Here is a 21,130-nt window from a genome sequence, read left to right as displayed (position 1 = left end):
AGCAGAAGGTACGAAGGTTCCAGAAAGCCAGTTAGAGAATGTGAACTCTTTTTTGTCACATGGGCTCAAATTGAGTGATTGCCTCAGAACCCCTGTATTTGGCTAATTATTTGGTCTTTTAAGTTTCTTGTTGTTCAATGCCACGTGAATGCTGTGACTCTGGGAAGTGTCCAGCCCCAGCTTTCCCTACCTCTTCATGTTTTATTTCCTATCATTGCTTATCTTCGTTTATAGATGCTTGGTAATTTGCTTCTTCTTAGCTATGACTGACTGACTGCACCACACTCCTTCTGAGGTCCCCACAGGCTGATCTTGCTGATCCATTGCCGTTTAAACTGTGTGAAACTCCCTTCCTTCCCCACATTCTCACACAAATATGAGCAAATGGCCAAAGGATGATGTTGAGGTCTTCATTAATCACTCTCCACCTTATGTTTTGAGGCAGTGTCTCTCATTACCTGGGTAATCTGCACAGCTTGGCTTTCCTGCAGTCACTCCATGTTACTAAGTCTGTCTCATTGTTGCTAGTCCTGTCACCCCCAGTCAAAGTCTCCTACCCATCAGTATCCAACCTCTCCTTTATCTGCATTGCCTATAATTAGACTACTATAGAAAACGCTCTGTAGCTGAGTCTAGTGCAAATACCATCAAACAGTTGATGGTTACTCTACAGGCTTCTTCCTAATTTAGCACAAAATGTATTGTAAAAAACTCACCAGCTAGTGTTATTTACCTCTTCTCAGTCCCCTACATTTCTAGGAAGATAGTGCTTTCCTTAAGAAGGGTGTGCATTCATTTTAGTCACCCTCAGTTCATGGAAGAGGGAGCTGCTATTATTCTCTCTCTCTCTCTCTCTCTCTCTCTCTCCCTCCCTCCTTCTTTCTCCTTCTTTCTTTTCCTTCCTCCCTCCATTCTTCTCTCTGACAGGGTCTCCTGTAGCCAAAGCAGATTTCAAATTCTTTTTTTCCTTTTTTCTTTTTTATTAGATATTTTCCTCATTTACATTTCCCATGCTATCCCAAAAGTCCCCCATACCCTCCCCCTCCCACTCCCCTACCCACCCATTCCCACTTTTTGGCCCTGGCGTTCCCCTGTACTGGGGCATATAAAGTTTGCAAGTCCAATGGGCCTCTCTTTCCAGTAATGGCCGACTAGGCCATCTTTTGATACATATGCAGCTAGAGTCAAGAGCTCCGGGGTACTGGTTAGTTCATAATGTTGTTCCACCTATAGGGTTGCAGTTCCCTTTAGCTCCTTGGGTATTTTCTCTAGCTCCTCCATTGGGGGCCCTGTGATCCATCCATTAACTGATTGTGAGCATCCATTTAAAAAATATGGAACGCTTCACGAATTTGCGTGTCATCCTTGCACAGGGGCCATGCTAATCTTCTCTGTGTCATTCCATTTTTAGTATATGTGCTGCCGAAGCGAGCACAGATTTCAAATTCTTGGTGTATCCGAGAATGACTTTGAACTTCTGATCCTCCTGCTTCCACCTCCCAAATGCTGGGATTTCAGCTGTGTACCCACCACACCACATTTATCCACTGCCAGGAACAGAACCCTGCCCTTTAAGTAAGCACTGTACCAAGCTAAATCACTAGCACCTGTTGTTATTCCTGCTCTCTAACTGAGGATACTGAGGCCTGGAGCATCCATCACAGTGATAGGTCCAGGAGCTTAGCCCTTCCTTGCCCAGTGCTCTTTCCTGGCTCACTGTCATCAGACTGGCACAGAGAGAGTGCTGCGCAGAATCATTTATTTTTAGCTGGACATGTAGACACAAGCTACTGAGGACAACTAAAACCAGTGCTTGAGGGAGTGGCCTGGCAGCACATTTTTAATCAGGGTGTGTGGTTGTGCGCTGGCAATTTCAGTTCTTTCTGGGTGGTTATGCCACATATCTAGCCCACACCCATTTGTCCCTTTTGAAAACCACTAACTGATATTCTGGAAGATATGACATTCTTCTACACAGGCCTCTAATTAAAGACTGAGCTGCTTTGTTTACTCCTTCAGATTGCAAAGGGTGCAGATGCCTGCTCTGCTTTTCAGTCTGCCATAGGTGTCCTGGGGAACTAGGCTCAGCATGTAAGAGACTATGAAAAACAGCTGTCTGTCTGTCTGTCTGTCTGTCTGTCTGTCATCTATTGTAACATTGTCTTTTGTAGCCCAGAATGGTCTAGAATTCCCCACATAGTTAAATAGACCTTGAACTTCCAATTCTTCTGCTTCCACAGCCTGAGTGTGGATGCTGGGAATCCCAGACAAGCACCCCCATTCCAAGTTCATGTGATGCTGAGGAGTGAACCTAGGCTTCAAAGTACATGCCACCAATTCAGTCACATCTCCGTCCCTTTCCCAGTTGCTTTAAAAATCACTGGGAGTTATGTAATCCCTCCATCACGATGGATCCATTTTCTGTCCAATGTCTTGTGTTGCATTCACTTGTACAGAATAAATGCATCGAATCCTGCTGAAAGGACCTGAGTAGCCCAGTAGTAGGGCTCCTGACTAGAAGGCCCAAGGTCAAAGATGGGAACCTAGAACCAAAAACAAACAAGAAAATTCTCTGTGGAGGCGTGTGTTTTCTGGCACCTGGCTGGGACCCTGAAAGGTTGAATCTCAGGGAAGGATGACTGGGTAGGAAAGTGAAAATGTCATAGCCACATGGACTTAGGATTCAGGGGACCACATGAATGGCATCCAACCAAGTAACAGTTGCTTGTTCGAAGCTAACAAGAGTTGAAAGAGAATGATTATACATGTGCAATTGAACAAAAAAGCAGTACAGTACTCTGAACTGGTTCAAGAAAATGTATATATTGGTGATTCGAGACCCTTAAGGTAACCTAATCAGATTGGGCTGGAGACAGGGCAAGTCCCACTCTCATACTCAAGCCCACACCCATTCTTGACACCCTAGAATTACAGGCAGCCTGACTGCTGTCTTGTTCCATGAGTTTCATACCCCTATCCAGAGAAAGAGTGTTCCTGACACATAGCATAAGTTACAAGTGTCTGTTCCTCGAGCTTGGTCACAAAGCTTGGTCACAAAGCTAAGGTCACATATTAGCTAAGCCTACTCTCTTGAAGGGCAAGACATTCCCTTTCCATGGAAACCTTTGAGGTAGTCACACAGGACTGAAGCTTTTTACCTCAGATTATTGCAATGTGATATCTAATAGCTCCAGACAGCGCCTGCTCTGTGCCTGCTCTTGTCTGAAGGACAATTAGATTCGACTCAGTACCCCACCCCCAGTCTTTTTCTCTCTGTATTCCTCTCTCTCTTTCCCCACTTACCCTCCCTAGAAATCTAACAATAAATATATATCAAATGACTTTTATAATTATACATCCAATGAAATGATCACAAAGAGTCTAAAAGTCTCACCGGGCAGTGGTGGTGCACGCCTTTAATCCCAACACTTGGGAGTCAGAGGTAGAGGCAAGCGGATTTCTGAGTTTGAGGCCAGCCTGATCTACAAAGTGAGTTCCAGGACAGCTAGGGCAACACAGAGAAACCCTGTCAAAAAAATGTATGAGTCTAAAAGTCTCATGAAATATAAATTTTGTCAGAAATATTAACAAATTTAAAAGATTAGCATCCAGATGAGATAACAAAGGTTCATGATAATAGTGGCAGGAAGTTTAAAAATAAGCCTGTGACATGGCTCACAGATTGAAAGTTCAAGGCCATACTTGACTACATAGTGAAATTTCAGAGCACTTAGGACACATGAGCCCCTGTCTCAAAAGAAAAAGAACTATGACTCTTCTGCCTCCATCTCCAGTGTGCTAGAATTACAGACAATGGACCACCACACCTGGTCACCATTTAGATGCTGCTAGATATTGAACCCAGGGCATTGTACGTGATAGGCAAGCACTGACAACTGAGCTTATAGCAATAGATAATTGTTGTCTTGTCTGACACCCTTTTACTCTTTGTTGTTTTTGTTTTTCAAGACAGAGTTTCTCTGTGTAGCACCAATTGTCCTGGAATTCACTCTGTAGGCCAGGTTTGCCTCAAACTCAAAGATCCACCTGCCTTTCCTTTAAAGGCATGTGCCAACACCACCTAGTGACCCTTATTTGCTATTTTCAATTCAGGGAATTACAATGTTTCTGGACCTTCTCAGAACTACTGACTCATCTTGGATCTGCTCCAGCAGTCTCCTTGTCCACACTCAAGGTACTGCTTTATTGGAGTTGCTAATGGCCTCAGCATGGGGGTCAGATCATGAGAGGCTGGTGAGAATGTTCCACACCTGTGAAATCCCCTATTTATTTGGAGGAAGCAAATGTCTTCTCTGTTCCTGAGCCATTTGGGTAAGTCACATGGCCAAACACCAATGTATGAGGTGAGGCTGTTTCCTGGGACAGTTGCAAATGAGAAGGAAATAGATGATTATAGATGATACAAACTTCATGCCTCAGCTATCTCTCCAGCCAGAGGAGGAAACTGAGGCATAGAGAGGTTCAGTGCCTCACCCAAGAGCCTTCCTGGAGGTAGAGTCAGTGTTTTGTCCTAAGAGTCTGACTCCAGAACACTGAGTCATTTCCCATATTCTGACTCCAGAGCTCTCATTTTGACGAAAGTACTCACAGCTATCTCTTGTCTCAGGTTTCAACAGTTACTAGTGAAGCAATGGAAGCAGGAGACTAGAGCATGACAATAAAACCGCATGAAATAAAGTTCTGGACTCTTTCAATAACGAATTACCTGGGGCTCAGCTGCTACAGTGCTTGTCTAGTATGTGTGAAACTCTGGGTTCTAGCCCCAGCACTGCATAAACTGGGTGTGGTGACTCATTCCTGAGATCCTAGCCCTGGACAGGTAGGTAGAGGTGAGAGTGCCGGAAGGTTAAGGTCGTCCTTGACTGTGTAGTGAGTTTGAGGCTATCCTGAGATGTATAAGACTCACAAAAAAAAAAAAAAAAAGAAAGAAAGAAAGAAAGAAAGAAAGAAAAAAGAAAAAAGAAAAAAGGAAAGAAAAGAAAACAAAAGAAGAAAAGAAAAGAAAAGAAAGAAAGAAGCAAAAGGCAAGAGCTATCTAAATTGATGTTGTGCTGTTATCTAAATTGATGCTGTGCTGTTAACCAGGAATTCATAAATTGCCTCTCAGAACAATATAAGGGAATCTTGGAGTATTTGTTCTAGAAGAATTCTCTGGATTCACATAAAACTGAGCTCTTGCTAAACACCATAGTCAGGGAAACAGCTATAGAAATCACATGGGGACCACCCATCTCAGGCCCGGGTCCTGTTCCTAAAGTGCTCTTCCTGTCCTTATTTCCTACTAGGTCTGATTTTTCATGTGGAAGAATGTCAATCAGTTGCATCTAGGCTTGTTTCCAGGGAGCACAGAGCTCAGACCCACTACATGCCTCCTAAACAAATATATGTATATACAGAATAAGTCAGGTTAAAGTCAGGCAAACACCTCAGACACCACATCATAGGTTTGAAAGAGGAAGAATAAAGTGAGTCATGACAGGCCGAAACCTCGACTCCATCAGAACCCCCTCCATGCCTGGTCCTGAGTTTGAAATCCAGCATTTGTCTTAATCAAATTTAGACATAGTCATGCATTCTTACTTCCTAGATGTCAGTTCTTTTCCTAGGGCTGGGAAATTGGAAGGGATTCCTGAGGACATGTATTGGGATAAATGTCTTCTCCTGGAAGCAGGACTGAACCCATAGAGATTGCCTCAAGGCCTGGTTCCATGCAGCTGGCCTGTACTCTGAAGGAAGTGGTCAGCCAGGGGTGGAATGACGTCAGGGACAGCTGAGTGTCTGCCACCAACGAGCTTAGGAGAGTTTAGTATGAGGGTGTGAGCTTAGCTCAAGAGGAAAGTGAGCAAGTGGTATTGGTGTTTATCCGCCGAACACTGCGTCTCAATGTCTTGTTAGCCCCTACCTGTTTTCTGAGAACTTTCCCACTCAGTAGATTACCTGCTAGCTTAAATGCTATAGCAGAAAAATCCCATGCCCAGCTTCTCAGCAAGGAAAGCTCCCTCACTAATCTCCGGGTCACTGTCCAATTGTTATGGGTACACAGTCTCCTATGAAGTGACTCTGGGACCTGGAATTCTTCCACCTTGGGCTTTGCCAGCTTTGGGGTCTGGAGGCTCTCCAGTAGATGATTCTAGAAGGGGTATCCATTTCACTAGAAATATCTCATTGGAACTCAGGGATGAAGCTTCATGTAGTTAGAGTGCAGGCATTGTGGTCTTTCTGGGTGCCCAAGAGGAAGACAAACTGGTTTGAAGAAACAGTTAAGGAAAGCACATGGGGGGGTAAACACCATCCAAGTGAGAAGCCAGGAATGTCCCCACACTGTGAGGAAGGCAGCTTTTTAGCCAAGCAGTGGTTTTTACAACCTTTAAACAAATTATTTAAAGAATTCTTTTTACATCTCCATCATAACCCGCCTACTCTCAGTCCCCTCTCACACATTCTCTCCCCCATCACCATCCCTTTTTCCTCTGAGGCCCCCCTCTAGGTGCCAACCCAACATGACACCTCAAGTCACTGAAGGACGAGGCACAGGAAGTCTTGTGGAAGAGTTGGGGTAAAGATTAGGGATTTTCCAATCTTACTAGGAGGAACTGCCAATCCTAATACAAGACAGTTCAGCCCTCACTCATTGCTCCCTCTTGCTGCTCATGACCTAGCTTGTCTTCTCTGCTTCAGGCATTACATGCTCTGCAGTAGAGTTACTGGCTGTTCTTTCAATGTATCACACATACATTCACACCTCTAGGCTTTTGCAAATGGCATTTCCTGTATGAAACACCTCTCCTCCTCACCCTGCCCCCTGCAGCAGCCAGTATACTTACCTCTTTTCTGTGGACCTGGCCTAAACTTCCTCCCTGGACAAAGTTCATCACTACTAATGGGTTTTCAGTTGTTGTGTTATATCTTTTCTGTTTGCTTTCCTTATGTTTGCTTGTATGATTCTAGGCTGTGCTAAAACATGTCAAGGTAAGTAACTAAATGAGATAGGTATTTATAAGTCCTTAAATATACCAATGTCTAACTAAAGAGCCAAGCCAGATATCAGCCAAAAATTTACAACATAGTAAACCATGTAATTCCAACTCTTGAGCACCTGAGTCAGGAGGATTGTCTCAAGTTTGAGGTTAATTTGGGATACAGAGTAAAGTTCTGTCTCAAAACAAAGCAAACCCTCAGTTAAACAAATTATTTAAGTCAGTTGTAGTGGCACATAACTTTGAATGTGAGCATTTGGAAGACAGGAGGATCTTAGAGTTCAATGCCAACCTGATGTACAGAGAGAGTTTCAGGAGAGAGAAACTGCATCTTGAAAAAATTTATTTTGATTTATGTATGTGAGAGTTTTGCCTGCATGTATATGCATACCATATGAGTGTCTGACAGAGGCCACAAGAGGGTGTTGGCTACCCTGGAACTGGAGTTAACATATGGTTGTGAGCTGCGATGTGGATGCTGAGAACTGAATCCAGGTCCTGTGCAAGTGTATTAAATGTTCTTAACCACATAGTCATCTCTTTAGGTGTGCAAATACAAACATTCTCAACATACTTTGTAAAAAAAATGTTTTATTTTTGTGTTGCTTTTGTGTAGCATGTAGATCTGCTTACCTTTGCCTCCCAAGTGCTAGCATTAAAGGAATGTGCCATAATGCATTATTTCCTAAGCATGTTTTTTATTCCATGTGGTTGCTGGGATTTGAACTCAGGACCTACAATCGGTGCTCTTAACCACTAAGCCAAATCCTGTCAGGAGGTGGAGGCAGGAGGATCAGAAGATTAAGTTTGGCCAGTAAGATGGCTCAGTGGGTAAAGGGTATTTACTGATGAGTTGGAACCCTGGGACCCATGTGGTGGAGGTATGAGAACTGATTCCTCAGAGTTGTCCTCTGACTTTCACAAGTGCTTGGTGATATGAGCCCTGTCTGCTTCATTACATAAATCAATGTAAAATAGTTTTAAAAATAAAAAAAGCTTAGTTACATAGGGAGTTTGAGTCTAGTCTGGGCTGTACAATGCCCTATCTCATAGAGAGAGAGAGAGAGAGAGAGAGAGAGAGAGAGAGAGAGAGAGAGAGAGAGAGAGAGAGAGAGAGAGAGAGACAATATGGAGGGACATAGAAGGCTATTTGAAAATATGTTCTAGATGCACTGAGTCCCTGGATAAATAGAACAGCAGAAGCAACACTCTGCCTGTTGCTCTGGTCCTCTCTACAGTGCTGAGTGTTAGTTCTGGCACACAGGAAAAGAGAAAAGCAAACTCATAGAGGATTCTGCCTGGCATGAATCATCATACATTTGCAGAAAGACAGTCTAAAGCTTGGGAGAAGTGCAGAAAAGACTTGAATTTATATTAACATCTCATCTCCAGGACTTGCTCTGGATTCGATCGCAGTAAACAGGCCCATGTCTCCACCTCCCTGAAGGCAAATGAATAGCTACAGTCCAGAAGAACTTTTCATTCCTGTTGTGGATCTTAGGAAAAAACAAAGATGTGCCTCTTCCTAGTGGCACGGTGGCAGCATAGCTGACTTCAGTAACTTTGGCAGTGAAAGGAGTTCACTTTCAGACTTTTATATAAAAAAATATTTTCTGCACTCCTGTTTGTATTAAAGGAGCTCAGAGCTTCACCAAGCCCTCTCCTGGCTGATCTCCCCAGGCTTTTTAAGACTTTTTACTATCAGTCAGTGTTGCATGATTGACCCCAAGGATGATAAACAGGAGTAGCTAGGCTGGTCCAACTCTGAAAGACTGTAAGGAGACCCTGACAGTGAGTGATTGGCATCCAGGCACTGGACAGCAGCAGAGACAGATGTTCAATTCGCCTTTCCCACCCCATCAAATTCCCTTTTCACATAAGATTGGAAAACTCATTTTGATTCCCATGACTGAATAGGCAACTCTGCTTTTTGTCAGCTAAATCCATTTTCTCCACCCCCTGGCAACAGTTTCTGCCAAGATTCTCTGTTGTCTCCATAAGTCTCTGCCCAAGGTGAATGCTGGAAGAGTACTCTTATGAAATTAAACAGCAAAAGACAACAGGAAGGTAATTTAATAGGGGTAGCCCACAGTGACACAAATATGTACTTTTACTTGAATTTTGGTCATGGGGCTTCCCCATTGCTTTTCATGTGCTTTCTGCCAACAGCTTAGGATGAACTATGCTTCATGTTTTAAAAATAACTGTGATAAAACTGAGAGCGAGCTAGGTGGGATGGGGTAGGAAAGGGTTCTGAGAGAGATCTCAAAATGAAAGCACCTGGCTTCAAGAACAAGGAAAGCACTTCATTAATCTCCTTTCCATCTTACAACTATTGTGAAATATCTCAGAAGGTGTGGAGACCACAAGCTAGTGGTTGACAAACAGTTTGTTATAAACTTCAGGGTAGGAAGGCAGCCCCAGCTTCCAGCACTCCCTACCCCTACACTAAATGATGACAACTGTTCAGAATGGAAAGGTGGTTATTTTATTATTATTTTTAAAAACATATATATGTATGTTATATATGTATGCATGCATGTATGTATATATGTGTCTACCTATCTATCTATCTATCTATCATCTATCTATCTATCTATCTATCTATCTATCTATCTATCTATCTATCTATCATCATCTATCTGTGTGCATATGTGTATATTCATGTGTACAAGTGGGTACATGAACTTCTATATATGTGAAAGCTAGAGAACTGTGTTGGATCCCTCAGAACTGAAGTTACAGACAGAATTTGTAAGTACCTGGCTTATATAGGGCTGCTGGGATCCTAATTCTATTCCTTATGATTATGCAGTAAGTGGGATTTTTTTTTTTTTGGCTTTGGTTTTGCTTTGGAGCTTTTTCATCTGTTTGTTTTGAGGTAGGGTTTCTCTACCAAGTTCTAACAGTTCTAGAACTCACTATGTAGACCAGATTGGCCTTGAGCTCATAGATATCTACATGCCTCTGCCTCCCAGAGCTGGGATTACTACACCCAGCACAGTAAGCTTTCCTAATTCCTAAAATATCTCATCAGCCTGGAAACAGTTATTTTTAGAAGACTTGGATTCTAATTCCAGGTCTTACCTGGACCATCTTTCTGACTTTCAATTCATTATTCTTCATTTTGGGTGTGTGGGCTGGAAGCCATGTTTTGTGGTGGAGTCTCACTATGTAGTTCAGGATGGCTTGACTTCCTGGTGCTAAGGGTCACCAGCATGAGCTACTGAGTCCCACTGTTTTTCCCCCCCAGCCCCCTTTGGGACAGGATCTTACATAGCTCAGGCTGACATCTAATTTACTGTGTGGTCAAGGATGGCTTTGAATTTCTGATCCTCCTGCTTCTCCCTCCTGAACACATGCTTCACCACCCTTGGTTTATGTAGTGCTGAGAATGGAATCCAGGGCTTTGTGCAAGCCAGGCCCAATGGCTCTCTCTCTTCCTGCTGTCCTAGAATCTGGATGTAAAACTCTCAGCTACTTCTCCAGCACCATGTTTGCCCACGTACTGCCTTACTCTGAGCTATGATAACAATGGACTAAACCTCCAGAACTGTAAGCAAGCCCCAATTAAATGTTTTCCCTTATAAGAGTTGTCATGGTCATGGTGTCTCTTCAAAGCGATAGAACACTGATTAAAACACATAATGGTTGGCAAGTGTTTTACCAACTGAGCTATATCCCTATTCCCTATTCTTTCCTTCTCGAACCCTCTGTTTCTGCATCTGCCAAGAGGGCATTAAGTTATAGCATCTCTCTGGTCACTCCCAGCTCTATCATCTGAGCATTAGTTTCTTAGTTCCTATATCATAATATCTGGTAAGTGAGTTCTTCCGAACTGATGTTGCTGCAAAATAGTAACAAGTGAGAAACAAGTCCCTTGTTGGTTTGCTTTAACAGTTCCAACTTTCAGCTGGTGGAATGCTCGCCCACCATGCATAAAGCCCTGAGTTCCATTTCCAATACAGAATAAATGGGGCATGGAGGCTGATGACACCTGTCATCCTGGTATTTGGGAGTAGAGGTAGGTAGATCAGAAGTCAAGTTCATGTTTAGCTACATAATGAGTTAGAGATGAACTTGGTTCTTTCTCCTTTTCCTCTTTCTCCCCTCCTTCTCTCCCATTTCTTTTTAATTTTGAAAGCCCAAATGATGTATGCCTGTGGTCTTTGTGTGGGTTATGTGTTATACAGAGTTTTACATTATGGTTAAAAAACTTAGAGGCAACCAAATTAAGCCACTATATTGGGGGAAAACCCAAACCCACAGGATTGACTGCAAGAAAGACAACTTTTCCTTTCTCCTCTCTTTTTTACTGTCCTTGAACTAGCCTCTCCCACCTGTCACATTTCATCTTCAGAATCTTCCATTTTCTTTTCTGTCTTCAGAGCTGCAGGCCAAGGCACTAGGGCTTCTTGGGTAGGGCAACTAGCATTGATACATCAATAAATGAGGAGTGAGTTTAATAGATTAGTTCTCAGCCCACCAGGATTTGCATGGCTTTCGGATTTTCTATCATTCCACGTTCTCTTTCTAGAGTTTGGAAGAATATTGACAGATGTAATTAAAACAACAGCAGTTTAAGAATTTTTTTTATTCAAGCAGATACTTTTTATATTGTTTAGTCTTCCCTAGATTTTGTTTCAGCTCAGAGGTGGTGAGTTAAATGGATTTCAAACAACAAGCATTTTCCTTTATTTTCTATTTTGTAACATAGAGATGACAAAAAATTTCAAAACAGGAACCAAAAAAAAAAAAAAAAAAAAAAAAAGAAAAAAGAAAAAAGAAAAAAACTTGGTTTGTTGTTTTGGTACATGGCAATTAATCCCAGTGTGTGTGTGTGTGTGTGTGTGTGTGTGTGTGTGTGTGTGTGTGTGTTTCTAGTTTCTTGAGTCAGAGTCATACTATATAGCCCATGCTGGTCCTGAACTCCTGATTTCCTGCTTCAGCTTCCTGAGTGCTGGGATTATAGTTGTGTGGCACCCAAACTGCTTCTCAGACTGCATTCCTCCTGAACATAATCTCTATAAAAAAAATAGAACCTGATACTATCTTCAAGTGAGTGAGATTCAGGTAGGGAGGCTCCTCTGGAATTGGTCTATGCTAAGGACCAGTGACAGAGCCTTTTCAAAAGCACCTGGGGTCCTTGCTTTTAACTGTTATAGGGATTTCCTGTTGCATGGGTCTGATCTGCACCAAACCTTAATGTAGTTAAATGGAGGTGAAAGTTGAACAGTTGGATTAATTGACCTGCTGAACTCGTAGCTAGAGAAAAGAGGCAACTGGGCAATGAGGCCAGGGCAGGAAAATGCAGAGTACATAGGAAACCCCACAAGTTATAACTAAGGGGCTGCTTGCAATTTAGGATGGAAAGGAAAGCCATTGTTGAACTAAAGAACTAGGAAATGAGCCATTAAGATCAGGAAAATAAAGGCCAGTCAACCAAAGGTTGAGCCCTTAGCCAGGCCTGTGGAGTAAAGGAAATGAATTATACTTCTGTGTGTGAGAATGCATGAGAGAGAGAAAGAGGAGAAAGAGGAGAAAGAGATGAGAGATGAGAGAGAGAGAGAGAGAGAGAGGGAGGGAGAGAGAGAGAGAGAGAGGGAGAGAGAGAGAGAGAGAGAGAGAGAGATTTTATAATACCATAGTCAAGAACTAAAGAGGAGAATGTTCAGGAAGATAAATATCCATTTGTATAAGATTTATTTAGTCATCAGCACTTGACTATGGTACATTTATTGTGTGGGGAGTAAGAAATCAACACTAGATTTTGATCACATATAGATAATTTTCCAACCTTTTCTTAGGTGGGAGGGGGGTCCCTCTCAGTATAGTGCAGATGGGCCTAGAATTCCTTATGCAGCCCAAACTGGCTTTGATCTCATGATTTTCTTGTTTTAGACTCCTGAGTGGTGGGATTGTAGGTGTGTATCACTATGGCTAACAAATATTTTATGAGTACCTGCAACATGTCAACTATGAATTCTTTCTTGTTTACAATATAGTTTTCTTTTTATTTTTATGATTTATTTATTGAAATATATATACACTGTTTGGCTGTAGAAGTCTAAAATCATATTTTCCAAAATTTATCTCAAGTCACAATGGAAGGACATAGCAAGGAAATACATAAATCAACTTTCTTCTCAACCAGTTATATAGTGAACTATTTTTCTCATTTGGTAAACATTGCCTCATAAGTTTCTTCACCTTCTGTAGAGAGAACCTCTCATAAACATCTCCTGTCAATAAAAAAGCTTATGTTCAATGAGCTGAGGCAGAAAATAGGAGACAGGACATCAAGTGGGAGATTTGCCCAGACAGAAAGACAGTTTCATAAATCTAAGGAAAGGTAAGTAGCCAGTAGAAGAACTTAGATTAGAATAAACTGGATTATCGGAATATCAGCTAGCCAGGGAACAGAGTCAAGGCTATAGCCTAAACATTTATTAATAAATAATTAGTCTCAGAGTCATTATTTATGGAAATAAAGTGGATAGGAAGAAAAGCAAAGAGTTGCAACCTTCATCATAGTAATTATCACCATCCTCAGTAGCTTCTCCAGGATAAAGTATAACACCAAGGATTATACTCTCATGCACAAAGCAATTTATTTCAAAGTCTAAAGCCATAATATCTTCAACACCATAATCCAGTACTTCCGTCTCAGGAACTCCAGGAAAGGCAAAAGAACTAAGGGAAGACTCATTGGAAACCATTTTAGCCATAGTACAAACTACCCAACATCCCTTGTTTGGGGGGTGATGGTGGTAGTGGTAGTGATTTTTTCCATTTATTTTATTTTATTTATTGAAAATATTGTTTTCATAAATATATTCTGATCCTGTTTTCCCCTCCCCCAGCTCCTCCCAGTTCCTCTCCTCTTCTCTACCCGTGCGACTCCATTCTTCTTTTCTCTCATTAGAAAAAAGAAAAATTAGGCAAACAAACAAAAGAAATCCCAAACCAGAATTTTAAGAATGAAAAACAACAAAACACAAGAAACACACATACTCACAAACAAAACCCATAAAACAAAAAAAATTGGAAATCATAAAATATAAGCAAAAGACTAGTAAGACACCCCCTCCAAAAAAAAAAAAAAAGCCCAAACAAAGCAATATGAGACAAAACATCACCAAAAAATATCATTAAATTAATTTTGTATTGACCATCTAATGCTGGCCATGAAACCTGTCTTTAAGTATGGTTTATATGTTTATATACCTAGTGAGACTCCATTGGGAAAAACTAATTTTTACTTTGATTAAGGTGTCAATTGAAGATAGTTGCTTGGTTAGGAGTAGGAATCCATGCCCGTGTCCCCGTCTCAGTGCTGGGACCCCTTCTGGCTTAAACCTGTGCAGGCCCTGTGCATGCTGCCACAATCTCTGAGAGTTCATATGTGCATCAGTCTTGTTGTGTCTGGAAGACAATTTTCTTGGTGTCTTCCATTCCCTCTGGCTCTTAGTCTTTCCCTCCTTCTTCTTCGTAGCTCCCTGAACCCCAACAGGAGGGGTTTGATGAAGACATCATATTTAGAACTGAATTGAACTGAACTTTTTAAGAGTTGTAAGAGGACAATTTCAGGGGCTGGTTCTCTCCTTCAGTGAGGGGTTCTGGGAATCAAATTCAGGGCATCAGGTTTGCATAGCAAGCCCTTTGGCCAGCTGAGCCATCCTGCAGGCCCTTTGTAGTTTTTGGTTTGTTTTTTGTTTTTGTAAGACAGGGTTTCTCTAAATAGCTCTCTGACTTTCCTAGAACTTATTCTATAGACCAAGCTAGCCTTGAACTCACAGAGATCCTACTGCTTCTGCCTCTTCAGTCCAGGAATTAAAGGAGTGTAGCACCATACACAGCAATTGTTTTTGGAGCAGAGTTTTTGAGGCTGGCCTCAAACTAGAGCTTGTAGATGAAAGTGATTTTGAACTTCTGAGCTTCCTGTCTCTACCTCCAAAGTACTGGTGTCACAGGTATGTAAACCAAGCCAGTTTTATGCATACTTATATAGAATTTTAGGGCTCCTGCAAACCAGGAAAGAACTCTACCAATGCAGCCACATTCTCAAGTCCAGGACTGTACATTTGGAAGAAGGAAGCACACGCTCTGGGCTTTTGAGCCTTGGAGGAATCTCTTTGCAAATGCTGGCCTTCACTTTGTGAGCCATGTTCTGGCAACACTAGGATAGCACAATCAATGAGAAGCTCGAGACTTCTAAGTTCAACACCAGAAACTAAAAAGAAGCTCGGAACCCACAGGCAGAAAAGTAGACAGGGTGGAGGGAGAATTCTCTGCGATCCAGAGTCTACACACAGGAGCTAAAGCTCAAGGTCCAGGCTGTTTAACATGAATAGCAGGCACTCCATTTATCCCTGTATCAGGCAAGGAAACCTGGGGAGCGCGCGCGCACACACACACACACACACACACACACACACACACACACACACACACAGGCAAAGTCATCTAATGTTAAAATGTATCGTTAATTTATTTTCCAGTGTCTTGGATGGAATATAACTAGGTGATATATGTCAAATGAATTTCATGGCTACAGTCCAAATGTAACAAATGAATCATTTAAGTCTATATGAGATTGGTGATGCCAAATTTTTCATTCTCTTCCATTTTGTAAATGCATCACATCTTAGCTCAAAAATCAATCTATTAACCTTCTAAACACTCGGAACTGGAATGAAGGTTCAAGGTGAGCCTTGTGACCTCCCATGTGACATTAGTCATATTAAGCAATTATCATTGGCTTGAAGTAATGGGTGGCTGGCTGAAGGGAACAGCACACGGTTCTCACCAATCAACAAAATGTCAGAAACTCTGGAGAGATGAAGAGTATGCAAAATCAGGGTTTGAAACCTCGAGTCTGCCCCAAAGCTCCTGCCTTATTAAAATAAATTTGAACGTTTTGGCAGCTATGCTGATAGACTGCACATAAAATCCTCTTGTAAAATCTTTGTGTTATGAGATAAGGAATTCTGCTTAATGGAGTTGAAGGGCAACTGAAGAGTTCAGAACCAACCTGTTTGCCCTCTAAACCTCCAAGCTGGACCAGTCTGATGGGTTTCCCGGGTGCTGGAATAGTTTTCTCTAACCACACTGAGGATTACTGAGAGTAGAGCTTTGCAGACATGTTTAAAATTGAAGTCCAAATAAATGTCTCAACTAAAATTGCTGTAGGAATAATACATAGATTATTATCCTCTGCATTTAATTTATATTGCATTGTATCGATTTTAACAGAATACAAAACTTAATGTAGATAATTTTGGATTCATGACAAGGAGGGAGAGTTAATAGTTTGCTCAGATGAGACATATGAAAGTGGATCTCTAGGATTCTTCAGCCACATTCTCTGCACATTCCACCTCCCTGCAGCATGAAGATTAACTGCCACAAACAGAATTTCTTGTCACTGTGCCATCCTTGCAGCTAAACTGCCTAACTTCATGGGATGTCACATGTGTTCCCTTATATCATTTTTGTGACTTAAAAATATTTCTCGTATGTATAAGCTACTTTATTTGATGACCTTATCATATAATTTTATATCAGTACCCACAGAGGAAACTAGATCTATTTCTGAGGGCAAATCATAGATATTTTCCACTTTCAGACTTAACTGAGTTTTTAAAAAGTTAGTTTTCTAGAGTTCTAGCTTGGTTTAACTTAAAAGAGGAGTGTATTAATTTAAAAATTAAGGATGAAAAAAATAAAGTGGTAGAGCACTTGCTTGACATTGATGAGCCCTAGACGCTATCCCTAGTGTATGTGTACATACACCATTTATATACACATGTACACATAGCTATGTGTATGCACATGGGGAGGTGTGGAACCTAGGATGCTGTGCATATTGGGCAAGTGGTCTATCACTGAGTCTCATCAATGGTAATATAACTATACCTAACTTCACATAACATATATGAAAATATGTACAATGTGTTCAGACCATAATTGTAATTTATGTAATGTAGAAACTTGAACTTAAAGATGAGCCATGTCTATCAAATGTTATCTTTAGTAAACATAGCCCATGTTGGATCCAGAGAAACAAAGAAATCAACCAGAATCATGAGAATTTACCCAGATGCCAGTCACATTGGTGTCTCAGTTACTTACCTTGTTGCTGTGATAAAATTTCTAACAAAAGCAACTTACTTACTCATCTGCTTGTATACTATATGCAGAAATGTTGTGAGTGTGGAAACACATGTGTGCTATAGTGTACTTGTGGAGGTCAGAGCAAAGCTTTCAGAAGCTAGTTCTCAACTTCCATTTTGTCTTTTTTGGGGGGGGGTGCAGCAAACTTTATTGATGGTAAAGTAGGGATAAAGTAGGGAGGGTTCCCTCTCCTGTTATTATGGGGTTCTGGGATGGAAGTTGTGAGGGAGATAAATTGTGTTGGGGGCCAACTTGGGACTCCTGAGCAACCAAGAGCCTCTCTCTTGCTCTCAGTGTTCTTGCTGGGGTGGGTGGTCCAGGGTTTCTTACTCCTTGGAGGCCATCTAGGCCATGTGGTCCACTACCCTATTGCTGTTCATTGTCATACCAGGAAATGAGCTTTACAAAGTTGTCATTGAGAGCAATGCCAACCCCAGCATCAAAGGTGGAAGAGTAGGAGTTGCTGTTGAAGTCACAGGAGACAACCTGGTCCTCAGTGTAGCCCAGGATGCCCTTCAGTGGCCCCTCAGATGCCTGCTTCACCACCTTCTTGATGTCATCATACTTGGAAGGTTTCTCCAGGCAGCATGTCAGAGCTACAACAAGTACATTGTGGGGTAGGACCATGGAAGGCCATGCCAGTAAGCTTCCTGTTCAGCTCTGGGATGACCTTGCCCACAGCCTTGGCAGCACCAGTGAATGCAAGGATGATGTTCTGGGCAGCCCCACTGCCATCATGCCATAGTTTTCCAGAGGGGCCATCAACAATCTTCTGAGTGGCAGTGATGGAATGGATCGTGGTCATGAGCCTTTCCATGATGCCAAAGTTGTCATGGATGACCTTGGCTCGGGGGGCTAAGCAGTTGTTGGTGCAGGATGCATTGCTGACAATCTTGAGTGAGTTGTCATATTTCTCGTGGTTCCCACCCATCACAAACATGGGGGCATCGGCAGAAGGGGCAGAGATGATTACCCTTTTGGCTCCACCCTTCAAGTGGATCCCTGGCCTTCTCCATGGTGGTGAAGATAACAGTAAACTCCACGACATACTCAGCACCAGCATCACCCCATTTGATGTTAGTGGGATCTTGCTCCTGGAAGATGGTGATGGGCTTCCTGTTGATGACAAGCTTCCCATTCTCAGCCTTGACTGTGTCATGGAATTTTCCATGGGTGGAGTCATACTGGAACATGTAGACCATGTAGTTGAGGTCAATGAAGGGGTTGTTGATGGCAACAATCTCCACTTTGCCATGTGGAGAGCAAACGGAAGCCCTGGTAACCAGGCACCCAATAAGGCCAAATCTGTTCACACCGACCTTCCTTCACCATTTTGTCTATGGGACAAGGCTGGCACTGCACAAGAAGATAGGGCTGTCTCTGGAACAGGGAGGAGCAGAGAGCCCGTTTTGTCTGTTTTATTTCTTCTTTCTGTGTATTCCAGATCTAGCTGGACTATGAGCTCCGGAAAGATGCTCTTGCCTCTCCTTGCCACCTCACATTAGGAATTCTGTGATTATAAATGAGCCCTACCACATGTGGCTTTTATGTGGATTCCAGAGATGGCATTTGGGTTGCCAGGCTTGTGTGGCTGGCATCTTCATCTGCTGGGTCATCTTCCTAGTCAGACACAAGCAACTTAAAAGAGAAAGAATTTATGTTGGCTCACAGTTCAAGGCCACAGTCAGTCATGGTGACAGAAGCACCCACAGTCAGGATGCAAACAGTGATGAATGCTCATGCTGTTTTTAAATAAAGCTCAAGACACAAGCTCAGGCAACAGTCCTTCCCAACTAATAGGTGGGTTTTCCTACACCTTTAATCCCTCATAGACATGTCCAGAGCCTAAATAATCCCCGTGTGCCTGGTGGTTTGTCCAGATACTTGATTCCATATTCTGTAAATTGACATCAATAGTAACTGTCACCACTAGTAAGTAGGAAAAAGGCAGGCAGTTATTTGAATTTAACAATTCCTTCCCTTTTAGTACTTTATAGTTTTTCACTACCATAAAGATCACTGGAAAAATGTTCCAAGTATCTATAACAAAAAGATTTCGAGGGCTCTGAACACTAAACACACCAGGAGACTCATTGTAGTACTCAATTGATCTTGAAATCTTGAAAAGCTTTTTCCCCCCAGAGGAAGGGGTGATGTGCTGTGTAACATGGTCTTGCAAGCATGACATGGTGATTACACAGTTGAACTCACAGAAGCTGATATGACATGCATAGGGTCTGCAGAATATTGGGCTCACCAACATCCTATTATCTCTAAGGATCTACAGGCAGATAATAGTGGCTAGCAGAGAGAGAGAGACATTTTCTTCGGTGTGTAGACACTGTCAAGGTGCTCATGCTTGTTCAAATAACCCTTCACTCATGGTCCTATAAGCAGTAGTCATTTAATTCATATAAACACACACACACACATAGAAGGGGGTTAGTTGGAAAGAGGACTGTAAGAATTGGAGGGGAACAAGGGAGGGCAACAGAAGTGAAGATATGATCAAAATACATGATAAGCATGTATGATAGTGTCATAATGAAATCATCATTATATAGAATTAACATATGCTAATAAAACACTTAAATTTACATTCCTAACGGGGTTCTCAAATAAAAGAAGTATCTCCTTCCAGAAAACATGCAGTTGTTATAACAAGCATCTTTTTTCTTCCTTGTTTTTGAGATGAGTCTAATGTAGCTCAGGTTGACCTCAAATTTAAGATCTCCTGCCTTAGACTTTTGAGTGCTGTTTTACAGCCAGGTACCATCACACTAGCTACAAATAAAGATCTCTTTGAGAGTGATTATAAGAACAACGAGTCTGAGATATTGAGGTCACAGAAAATGGTGCAGAGTCCATAACTACTCTAAAAAGTTGTACATAGTTTTAAGTCCTTGTATTAGGTACTTTTCTGTTGCTGTGGCAAAGTACTTAAAGAAGAAAGTTTATATTGGCTTACAGTTCCAGAGACAAAGCCAATAATGACAGGGAAGACATGCATGGTAGGAGGAGAAGAAATATCGTGGCTTATCCATACATAAAGCAGAGAGTGTGATTAGGAAGCAGAAAGAAACTATAAACCCTGTCTCCAGTAATATACTTCCTCCAACAAGGCTGCAGCTCCTAAAGATTCCATAACTTCTCCAAACAGCATCACTAATAGAAGACCAACGTTCAAAGATTAGGCTATGAAAAATATTTCGCTTCCAAACCACCACAGTCTTACTGTAAAAGAGTGCTAACTTTGAGCAAGTAAATCTTGGATTAACAGGATTAATTCTAAGAAGAAGCAAAAAAAAAAGGATGGAATCATAAACTTACCTGAAGTAATGTTTTACCAGAAATGTTTATAAACTAAACAAAACAATATAAAGCTCTAGATTTTGAGCTGGAGACATTGCTTACTAGTGGATGTTTGCTGAGCAAGCATGAAGACCTGAGTTCATTGCTCAGGAACCACATACAAGTAAGGCATGGATGTGCAGATCTTGTGCCCCAGCATTGGAGGGGATGGTGGAGTCAGATGAGTTCCTTTTTGGTAGTCAACTATCCAGGTTTAGTGAGAGACCCTTTCCCCCCAAAAAGGTGAGGAGACATCAAGGAAGGATAATGTCATCTCTGGCCTCTACATACACATGCACACACATTCCACATGGACAAATATGAGTGGATACACACACACACACACACATGTGAGGAGCCGCCCTCACATTTGCCATTATAAGATGGCACTGACAGCTGTGTTCTAAGTGGTAAACATAGTCTGCACACATGCAGGGGCAGTTTTCCCACCATGTGTTCTGCCTTTCCCGTGATGACAACTGGGCCGATGGGCTGCAGCCAATCAGGGAGTAATACGTCCTAGGTGGAGGATAATTCTCCTTAAAAAGGGATGGGGTTTCGCCATTTCCTGCCTTGCTTCTTACACTCTTGCTCCTGAAGATGTA

General features: G+C 41.9%; 1 non-coding gene and 1 pseudogene across 1 annotated transcript; both read right to left on the bottom strand.

The window, feature by feature from the left end:
* Window positions 1-1,328: 1,328 nt before the first annotated feature.
* On the bottom strand, window positions 1,329-1,435 carry Gm26002. Its single transcript, XR_003947642.1, has one exon. It is a non-coding gene; the product is annotated as a U6 spliceosomal RNA (small nuclear RNA).
* On the bottom strand, window positions 17,308-18,524 carry Gm9204 (predicted gene 9204; annotated as a pseudogene).

This window comes from Mus musculus, chromosome 8 (genome assembly GCF_000001635.26).
Source record: "Mus musculus strain C57BL/6J chromosome 8, GRCm38.p6 C57BL/6J".
NCBI lineage: Eukaryota > Metazoa > Chordata > Mammalia > Rodentia > Muridae > Mus > Mus musculus.
This window is presented reverse-complemented; position numbering and strand designations above follow the sequence as displayed.